This window comes from Melospiza melodia, chromosome 3 (genome assembly GCF_035770615.1).
Source record: "Melospiza melodia melodia isolate bMelMel2 chromosome 3, bMelMel2.pri, whole genome shotgun sequence".
In the NCBI taxonomy this organism is placed as follows: Eukaryota; Metazoa; Chordata; class Aves; order Passeriformes; family Passerellidae; genus Melospiza; species Melospiza melodia.
The window spans coordinates 138242616-138254202 of record NC_086196.1 but is presented as its reverse complement, the minus strand read 5'-3'; the positions used below and the strand labels follow the sequence as shown (position 1 = coordinate 138254202).

The following is an 11587-nucleotide window of genomic DNA, read 5'->3' as shown; positions in this document are numbered from 1 at the left end:
TGGATTTTTTTCATGCAGGAGAGGAGGAAATGGTAAATTTTAACAGCAAAAATCAGGGTGGGGACAGAGAAAGGAGGTAAAAATAATGATTGCTGTCATTTATTTGATATCATTGATTTTATCATTTATATTCTTATACTTTGAGTATAGAGAGAAGAAAAGAATTAAATAATTAAGTAATTAAATAATTCAATAATTAAATAATTAAATAATTCAATAATTAAATAATTATTCTTTTCTCTATTCCCACCCTGATTTTGCTGTTGACAGGAGCAGCTTCCCTTCGCCCCAAGTTATCAAAAACTTTATTTTTTTTCTATTTTTTCACTCTTTTATTTATTTCTATTTTAATTTTTTTGGAGTCTGTGCTGATTTCCATTTTCCTGGCATGATAAACAACGGGGCTGTCAGAGCAGGGAGCACAAACTGGAAATGTTGGAATTTTAATTTCATTTATTTATTCAAATTCTTCCTTTGACAGCCCGTCCCCAAATATCTCAGTATTTTTATAAATTTGAATTTATTTACATTTGTTGAGCAGTTTGAAGGGAGTTCATATTTTTTAATGAGTTTGAACCCACTTGGGAATTTTATTTTGGTTTTTTTGCTTTTTTTTATGAAGTTTGAAGGGTTTTAATTGGATTTTTTGGGGAGGGGAAATTGTGTTTTGTGCTGCTTTTATTTCCATTTTTATTTCCATTTTTATTTTAATTTTTATTTTATTTTATTTTCATTTTTATTTCCATTTTTATTTTATTTTCTTTTTCCATTCAAAAATTCCCAGCAGTGTGATGATGAATCTTTATAAACTCCCAATAAAAACCTGAATTAATCGTCCTGAACTTGGGGGTGCAGATATGAAAACTTTAATTTTATTATTTTTTAAATTCTTCTTTGGACAGCCTGTCCCCAAATATCGCAGTATTTTTATAAATTTGAATTTATTTACATTTTGTTGAGCAGTTTGAAGAGAGTTCATATTTTTTTAATGAGTTTGAACCCACTCGGGGATTTTATTTTGTTTTTTTTTAATGAAGTTTGAAGGATTTTAATTGGGTGTTTTTTTTGAGGGAGAAATTTTGGTTTGTGATGGTTTCATTTCCATTTTTATTTCCTTTTTTATTTCCATTTTTATTTCACTTCCAGGATGGTTTGGGGAAAATTGGGATTGGAATAAAATATTGAGTGGGAAAAAGATTTTAAATCCCAAAAATTCCGGGATGGTTTGGGGAAAATTGGGATTGGAATAAAATATTGAGTGGGAAAAGGATTTTAAATCCTAAAATTTCCAGGATTATTTGGGGAAAATTGGAATTGGAATAAAATAAATGCCAGGATGGTTTGGGGAAAATTGGGATTGGAATAAAATATTGAGTGGGAAAAAGATTTTAAATCCTAAAATTTCCAGGATGGTTTGGGGAAAATTGGGAATTGGAATAAAATATTGAGTGGGAAAAGGATTGGAAATCCCAAAAATTCCAGGATGGTTTGGGGAAAATTGGGAATTGGAATAAAATATTGAGTGGGAAAAGCTTTGAAATCCCAAAATTCCAGGATGGTTTGGGGAAAATTGGGATTGGAATAAAATATTGAGTGGGAAAAGATTTTAAATCCCAAATTTTCCAGACTGGTTTGGGGAAAATTGGAATAAAATATTGAGTGGGAAAAGCTTTGAAATCCCAAATTTTCCAGGATGGTTTGGGGAAAATTGGAATTGGAATAAAATAAATGCCAGGATGGTTTGGGGAAAATTGGGATTGGAATAAAATATTGAGTGGGAAAAAGATTGGAATTCCAAAATTTCCAGGATGGTTTGGGGAAAATTGGGATTGGAATAAAATATTGAGTGGGAAAAGCTTTGAAATCCCAAATTTTCCAGGATGGTTTGGGGAAAATTGGGATTGGAATAAAATATTAGAGTGGGAAAAGGATTTTATATCCCAAAATTCCCAGGATGGTTTGGGGAAAATTGGGATTGGAAAAACAACTTGAGTGGGAAAAGGATTTTAAATCCTAAAATTTCCAGGATTATTTGGGGAAAATTGGGATTGGAATAAAATAAATGCCAGGATGGTTTGGGGAAAATTGGGATTGGAATAAAATATTGAGTGGGAAAAAGATTTGAAATCCCAAATTTTCCAGGATGGTTTGGGGAAAATTGGGATTGGAATAAAATATTGAGTGGGAAAAGGATTTTAAATCCTAAAATTTACGTTTAAAATTAATAGATATAATGGATCCAAACCAAGACAGCCACCCCAGAAAATTGGAAAGGATCTGAACCAACTCAAGCACCCCAGAAATTGGAATGAAGGATCGAAGCCAACTCAGGCACCCCAAAAACTGGAAGGAAATATCTGAACCAATTCAGGCACCATCAAAAACTGGGAAGAAGAATCTGAACCCCAAAACTTGGAAAGAAAGATCTGAACCAACTCAGGCACCTCAGAAATATGGAAAGAATTATCTGAACCCCACAAACTTGGGAAGAAGGATCTAAAGCAAATCAGTCACCATAAAAACTTGGAAAGAATTATCTAAAACAACTCAGCCACCCCAAAAACTTGGAGAGAATTATTTAAAAAAATTCAGGGACCATAAAAAATTGGAAAGAAGGATCTGAACCAAGTCACCCACCCCAAAAACTGGAGAGAATTATCTAAACCAATTCAGGCACCATAAAAACTTGGAAAAAGGGATCTGAACCAACTCAGGCACCCCAAAAATTGGAAAGAAGGATCTAAAACAACTCAGTCACCCCAAAAATTGCAAACATGGATCTGAACCAACTCAACCACCCCAAAAACTTGGAGAGAATTATTTTAAAAAATTCAGGGACCATAAAAAATTGAGAAGAAGGATCTGAACCAACTCAGGCACCCTGAAAATTGGAAAGAAGGATCTAAACCAAATCAGGCACCCCAAAAATTGCAAACATGGATCTAAAACATCTCAACCACCCCAAAAAATGGAAAGAATTATCTAAACCAATTCAGGCACCATAAAAACTTCGAAAGAAGGATCTGAACCAACTCAGGCACCCCAAAAATTGGAAAGAAGGATCTGAACCAAATCAGGCACCCTAAAAACTTGGAAAGAAATCAACTCAGCCACTTTAAAAATTTGGAAAGAATTATCTAAAACAACTCAGCTCCCCCAAAAAAGGAAAGAAGGATCTAAACAAACACAGCCAGCCAAAAACTTGGAATGAAGGATCCAAACCAAATCAGCCACCCCAGAAAATTGGAAAGGATCTGAACCAACTCAAGCACCCCAGAAATTGGAATGAAGGATCGAAGCCAACTCAGGCACCCCAAAAACTGGAAGGAAATATCTGAACCAATTCAGGCACCATCAAAAACTGGGAAGAAGAATCTGAACCCCAAAACTTGGAAAGAAAGATCTGAACCAACTCAGGCACCTCGTAAATATGGAAAGAATTATCTGAACCCCACAAACTTGGGAAGAAGGATCTAAAGCAAATCAGTCACCCAAAAACTGGAGAGAATTATCTAAAGCAATTCGGGCACCATAAAAACTTGGAAAGAAGGATCTGATCCAACTCAGGCACCCCAAAAATTGCAAACATGGATCTAAAACAACTCAGCCACCCCAAAAACTTGGAGAGAATTGTTTAAAAAAATTCAGGGACCATAAAAAATCAGAAAGAAGGATCTGAACCAAGTCACCCACCCAAAAAACTGGAGAGAATTATCTAAAGCAATTCAGGCACCATAAAAACTTGGAAAGATCTGAACCAACTCAGGCACCCCAAAAATTGGAAAAAAGGATCTGAACCAAATCAGGCAACCCAAAAAATTGGAAAGAATTATCTAAAACAACTCAACCACCCCAAAAACTTGGAGAGAATTATTTAAAAAAATTCAGGGACCATAAAAAAATTGGGAAGAAGGATCTGAACCAACTCAAGCACCCCAAAAACTTGGAAAGAATTATCTAAAACAACTCAGTCACCCCAAAAATTGCAAACATGGATCTAAAACAACTCAACCACCCCAAAAACTTGGAGAGAATTATTTACAAAAGTTCAGGGACCATAAAAAATTGGAAAGAAGGATCTGAACCAACTCAGCCACCCCAAAAACTGGAGAGAATTATCTAAACCAATTCAGGCACCATAAAAATTTGGAAAAAGGGATCTGAACCAACTCAGGCACCCCAAAAATTGGAAAAAAGGATCTGAACCAAATCAGGCAACCCAAAAAATTGGAAAGAAGGATCTAAAACAACTCAACCACCCCAAAAACTTGGAGATAATTATCTAAAGCAATTCGGGCACCATAAAAAATTGGAAAGAAGGATCTGAACCAACTCAGGCAACCCAAAAATTGCAAAGAATTATCTAAAACAACTCAGTCACCCCAAAAATTGCAAAGAATTATCTAAAACAACTCAACCACCCCAAAAACTTGGAGAGAATTATTTAAAAAAATTCAGGGACCATAAAAAATTGGAAAGAAGGATCTGAACCAACTCAGGCACCCCAAAAATTGCAAAGCATTATCTAAAACAACTCAGTCACCCCAAAAATTGCAAACATGGATCTAGAACAACTCAACCACCCCAAAAACTTGGGGAGAATTATTTAAAAAAATTCAGGGACCATAAAAAATTGGAAAGAAGGATCTGAACCAAGTCACCCACCCCAAAAACTGGAAAGAATTATCTAAACCAACTCAGGCACCATAAAAACTTCGAAAGAAGGATCTGAACCAAATCAGGCACCCCAAAAATTGGAAAGAAGGATCTAAAACAACTCAACCACCCCAAAAACTTGGGGAGAATTATTTAAAAAAATTCAGGGACCATAAAAAATTGGAAAGAAGGATCTAAACCAACTCAGGCACCCCAAAAACTGGAAAGGAGGATCTAAAACAACTCAGTCACCCTAAAAAATTGGAAACAAGGAACTGAACCCCACAAAATTGGAAAGAAGGATCTGAACCAACTCAGCCACCCCATAAAATTGGAAAGAATTATCTAAAACAACTCAGTCACCCCAAAAATTGCAAAAACATGGATCTAAAACAACTCAACCACCCCAAAAACTTGGAGAGAATTATTTAAAAAATTCAGGGACCATAAAAAATTGGAAAGATTTATCTAAACCCCACAAACTTGGGAAGAAGGAGCTAAAGCAAATCAGCCACCCAAAAAACTGGAGAGAATGATCTAAAGCAATTCGGGCACCATAAAAACTTGGAAAGAAGGATCTGAACCAACTCAGGCACCCCAAAAATTGGAAAGAAGGATCTAAACCAACTCAACCACCCCAAAAAATGGAAAGAATTATCTAAACCAATTCGGGCACCATAAAAATTTCGAAAGATCTGAACCAACTCAGGCACCCCAAAAATTGGAAAGAAGGATCTGAACCAACTCAGGCACCCCAAAAATTGCAAACATGGATCTAAAACAACTCAACCACCCCAAAAACTTGGGGAGAATTATTTAAAAAAATTCAGGGACCATAAAAAATTGGAAAGAAGGATCTGAACCAACTCAGGCACCCCAAAAATTGGAAAAAATGATCTGAACCAAATCAGGCAACCCAAAAAATTGGAAAGAAGGATCTAAAACAACTCAACCACCCCAAAAACTTGGAGAGAATTATTTTAAAAAATTCAGGCACCATAAAAAATTGGAAAGAAGGATCTAAACCAAATCAGGCACCCCAAAAAATGGAAAGAAGAATCTAAACCAATTCGGGCACCATAAAAATTTCGAAAGAAGGATCTGAACCAACTCAGGCACCCCAAAAATTGGAAAGAAGGATCTGAACCAACTCAGTCACCCTAAAAATTGGAAAGAAATCAACTCACCCACTTTAAAAATTTGGAAAGAATTATCTAAAACAACTCAGCCCCCCCAAAAAAGGAAAGAAGGATCTAAACAAACACAGCCAGCCAAAAACTTGGAATGAAGGATCCAAACCAAATCAGCCACCCCAGAAAATTGGAAAGGATCTGAACCAACTCAGGCACCCCAGAAATTGGAATGAAGGATCGAAGCCAACTCAGGCACCCCAAAAACTGGAAGGAAATATCTGAACCAATTCAGGCACCATCAAAAACTGGAAAGAAGGATCTGAACCCCAAAACTTGGAAAGAAAGATCTGAACCAACTCAGGCACCTCAGAAATATGGAAAGAATTATCTGAACCCCACAAACTTGGGAAGAAGGATCTAAAGCAAATCAGTCACCATAAAAACTTGGAAAGAATGGATCTAAAACAACTCAGCCACCCCAAAAACTTGGAGAGAATTATTTAAAAAAATTCAGGGACCATAAAAAATTGGAAAGATTTATCTAAACCCCACAAACTTGGGAAGAAGGAGCTAAAGCAAATCAGCCACCCCAAAAACTGGAGAGAATGATCTAAAGCAATTCAGGCACCATAAAAACTTGGAAAGAAGGATCTGAACCAACTCAGGCACCCCAAAAATTGGAAAGAATTATCTAGAACAACTCAGCCACCCCAAAAACTTGGAGAGAATTATTTAAAAAAATTCAGGGACCATAAAAAATTGGAAAGAAGAATCTGAACCAACTCAGGCACCCTGAAAATTGCAAACATGGATCTAAAACAACTCAGTCACCCCAAAAACTTGGAGAGAATTATTTAAAAAAAATCAGGCACCATAAAAAATTGGAAAGAAGGATCTGAAACAAGTCACCCACCCAAAAAACTGGAGAGAATGATCTAAACCAATTCAGGCACCATAAAAACTTCGAAAGATCTGAACCAACTCAGGCACCCCAAAAATGGAAAGAATTATCTAAAACAACTCAGTCACCCCAAAAATTGCAAAAACATGGATCTAAAACAACTCAACCACCCCAAAAACTTGGAGAGAATTATTTAAAAAAATTCAGGCACCATAAAAAATTGGAAAGAAGGATCTGAACCAAATCAGGCACCCCATAAAATTGGAAAGAATTATCTAGAACAACTCAGTCACCCCAAAAATTGCAAAAACATGGATCTAAAACAACTCAACCACCCCAAAAACTTGGAGATAATTATTTAAAAAAATTCAGGGACCATAAAAAATTGGAAAGATTTATCTAAACCCTACAAACTTGGGAAGAAGGATCTAAAGCAAATCAGCCACCCAAAAAACTGGAGAGAATTATCTGAAGCAATTCAGGCACCATAAAAACTTGGAAAGAAGGATCTGAAACAACTCAGGCACCCCAAAAATTGGAAAGAAGGATCTAAACCAACTCAACCACCCCAAAAACTTGGAGAGAATTATTTAAAAAAATTCAGGGACCATAAAAAATTGAGAAGAAGGATCTAAAGCAAGTCACCCACCCAAAAAACTGGAGAGAATTATCTAAACCAATTCAGGCACCATAAAAACTTCGAAAGATCTGAACCAACTCAGGCACCCCAAAAATTGGGAAGAAGGATCTGAACCAAATCAGGCACCCAAAAAATTGGAAAGAAGGATCTGAACCAACACAGCCACCCCATAAAATTGGAAAGAATTATCTAAAACAACTCAGTCACCCCAAAAATTGCAAAAACATGGATCTAAAACAACTCAACCACCCCAAAAACTTGGAGAGAATTATTTAAAAAAGTTCAGGGACCATAAAAAATTGGAAAGAAGGATCTGAACCAAGTCACCCACCCAAAAAACTGGAGAGAATTATCTAAACCAATTCAGGCACCATAAAAATTTGGAAAAAGGGATCTGAACCAACTCAGGCACCCCAAAAATTGGAAAAAAGGATCTGAACCAAATCAGGCAACCCAAAAAAATGGAAAGAAGGATCTAAAACAACTCAACCACCCCAAAAACTTGGAGATAATTATTTAAAAAAATTCAGGCACCATAAAAAATTGGAAAGAAGGATCTGAACCAAATCAGGCACCCCAAAAATTGGAAAGGATCTGAACCAACTCAAGCACCCCAGAAATTGGAATGAAGGATCGAAGCCAACTCAGGCACCCCAAAAACTGGAAGGAAATATCTGAACCAATTCAGGCACCATCAAAAACTGGAAAGAAGAATCTGAACCCCAAAACTTGGAAAGAAAGATCTGAACCAACTCAGGCACCTCGTAAATATGGAAAGAATTATCTGAACCCCACAAACTTGGGAAGAAGGATCTAAAGCAAATCAGTCACCCAAAAACTGGAGAGAATTATCTAAAGCAATTCGGGCACCATAAAAACTTCAAAAGATCTGAACCAACTCAGGCACCCCAAAAATTGGAAAGAAGGATCTAAAACAACTCAGTCACCCCAAAACTTGCAAAAACATGGATCTAGAACAACTCAACCACCCCAAAAACTTGGAGAGAATTATTTAAAAAAATTCAGGGACCATAAAAAATTGGAAAGAAGGATCGGAACCAAGTCACCCACCCAAAAAACTGGAAAGAATTATCTGAACCAATTCGGGCACCATAAAAATTTGGAAAGATCTGAACCAACTCAGTCACCCCAAAAATTGCAAAAACATGGATCTAAAACAACTCAACCACCCCAAAAACTTGGAGAGAATTATATAAAAAAATTCAGGGACCATAAAAAATTGGAAAGAAGGATCGGAACCAAGTCACCCACCCAAAAAAATGGAGAGAATTATCTAAACCAATTCAGGCACCATAAAAATTTGGAAAAAGGGATCTGAACCAACTCAGGCACCCCAAAAATTGGAAAGAAGGATCTGAACCAAATCAGGCACCCAAAAAATTGGAAAGAACGATCTAAAGCAACTCAGCCACCCCTAAAACTTGGAGAGAATTATCTAAAACAACTCAGCCACCCCAAAAACTTGGGGAGAATTATTTAAAAAAATTCAGGGACCATAAAAAATTGGAAAGATTTATCTAAACCCCACAAACTTGGGAAGAAGGATCTAAAGCAAATCAGCCACCCAAAAAACTGGAGAGAATTATCTAAAGCAATTCAGGCACCATAAAAACTTGGAAAGAAGGATCTGAAACAACTCAGGCACCCCAAAAATTGGAAAGAATTATCTAAAACAACTCAGTCACCCCAAAAATTGGAAAGAATTAACTAAACCAACTCAGCCACCCCAAAAACTTGGAAAGAATTATCTAAAGCAACTCAGTCACCCCAAAAATTGCAAACATGGATCTAGAACAACTCAACCACCCCAAAAACTTGGAGAGAATTATTTAAAAAAATTCAGGCACCATAAAAAATTGGAAAGAAGGATCTGAACCAACTCAGGCACCCCAAAAATTGGAAAGCATTATCTAAAACAACTCAGTCACCCCAAAAATTGCAAACATGGATCTAAAACAACTCAACCACCCCAAAAACTTGGAGAGAATTATTTAAAAAATTCAGGGACCATAAAAAATTGGAAAGAAGGATCGGAACCAAGTCACCCACCCAGAAAACTGGAGAGAATTATCTGAACCAACTCAGGCACCATAAAAAATTGGAAAGAAGGATCTGAACCAACTCAGGCACCCCAAAAAATGGAAAGAAGGATCTGAACCAATTCAGGCAACCCAAAAATTGGAAAGAAGGATCTAAAACAACTCAACCACCCCAAAAACTTGGAGAGAATTATTTAAAAAAATTCAGGCACCATAAAAAATTGGAAAGAAGGATCTGAACCAAGTCACCCACCCAAAAAACTGGAAAGAATTATCTAAACCAATTCAGGCACCATAAAAACTTCAAAAGATCTGAACAAACTCAGGCACCCCAAAAATTGGAAAGAAGGATCTAAAACAACTCAACCACCCCAAAAAATTGGAGATAATTATTTAAAAAAATTCAGGGACCATAAAAAATTGGAAAGAAGGATCTGAACCAACTCAGGCACCCCAAAAATTGGAAAGAATTATCTAAACCAACTCAGTCACCCCAAAAATTGCAAACATGGATCTGAAACAACTCAACCACCCCAAAAACTTGGAGAGAATTATTTAAAAAAATTCAGGGACCATAAAAAATTGGGAAGAAGGATCTAAACCCCACAAACTTGGGAAGAAGGATCTAAAGCAAATCAGTCACCCAAAAAACTGGAGAGAATGATCTAAACCAATTCAGGCACCATAAAAACTTGGAAAGAAGGATCTGAACCAACTCAGGCACCCCAAAAATTGGAAAGAAGGATCTAAACAAATCAGCCACCATAAAAAATTGGAAAGAAGGATCTGAACCAACCCAGCTACCCCAAAAATTGCAAAGAATTATCTAAAACAACTCAGTCACCCCAAAAATTGCAAAACATGGATCTAAAACAACTCAACCACCCCAAAAACTTGGAGAGAATTATTTTAAAAAATTCAGGGACCATAAAAAATTGAGAAGAAGGATCTAAAGCAAGTCACCCACCCCAAAAAACTAGAGAGAATTCTCTAAACCAACTCAGGCACCATAAAAACTTTGAAAGATCTGAACCAACTCAGGCACCCCAAAAATTGGAAAGAAGGATCTAAAACAACTCAACCACCCCAAAAACTTGGGGAGAATTATTTAAAAAAATTCAGGGACCATAAAAAATTGGAAAGAAGGATCTGAACCAACTCAGGCACCCCAAAAAACTGGAGAGAATTATCTAAACCAACTCAGGCACCATAAAAACTTGGAAAGATCTGAACCAACTCAGGCACCCCAAAAATTGGAAAGAATTATCTAAAACAACTCAGTCACCCCAAAAATTGGAAAGAATTAACTAAACCAACTCAGCCACCCCAAAAACTTGGAAAGAAGGATCTAAAGCAACTCAGTCACCCCAAAAATTGCAAACATGGATCTAAAACAACTCAACCACCCCAAAAACTTGGGGAGAATTATCTGAAGCAATTCAGGCACCATAAAAAATTGGAAAGAAGGATCTAAAGCAACTCAGCCACCCCAAAAAATGGAAAGTTCCTGGTCTTCACTTGGGGAAGAGCAAAGATTGGGAAGATCCAGCACCCCAAACAGGTTTAAAATGTCACAAATAAACCAATTTTTGGTGCCTTTAATTTCCAAAGAGTCCTGTGGAAAAACTGGAATGTTTGGGGGGGAAAATCAAGAATTTTATTCAGGAATCCTGGGCCAGGAAAGTCCCCAGGGAAAAGCAAGGATTGGGAGGATCCAGCACCTCAAACAGGTTTAAAATGTCACAAATAAACCAATTTTTGGTGCCCTTCATCTCCAAAGAGTCCTGTGGAAAAACTGGAATGTTTGGAGGGGGAAATCAAGAATTTTAATCAGGAGTTCTGGGCCAGGAAAGGTCCCAGGGAGAAAAGCAAGGATTGGGAGGATCCAGCACCTTAAACAGGTTTAAAATGTCACAAATAAACCATTTTGGTGCCTTTAATTTCCAAAGAGTCCTGTGGAAAAACTGGAATGTTTGGAGAGGAAAATCAAGAATTTTAATCAGGAATCCTGGGCCAGGAAAGTCCCCAGGGAAGAGCAAAGATCCAGCACCTCAAACAGGTTTAAAATGTCACAAATAAACCAATTTTTGGTGCCCACAGGCCTGGGTGTCACACAGGGACATCCAGAAATGCAGAATTAAGGCCCAAAATGACCCCACAGGTTTCTGAAGGGAAAATTGTCACTGTAAGCCACATC

General features: G+C 36.8%; 1 protein-coding gene across 1 annotated transcript in view; it reads right to left on the bottom strand.

The window, feature by feature from the left end:
- Positions 1 to 11587, bottom strand: part of ELP3 (elongator acetyltransferase complex subunit 3) — a 420642-nt gene that overhangs the window by 270320 nt on the left and 138735 nt on the right. The window lies entirely within an intron of this gene.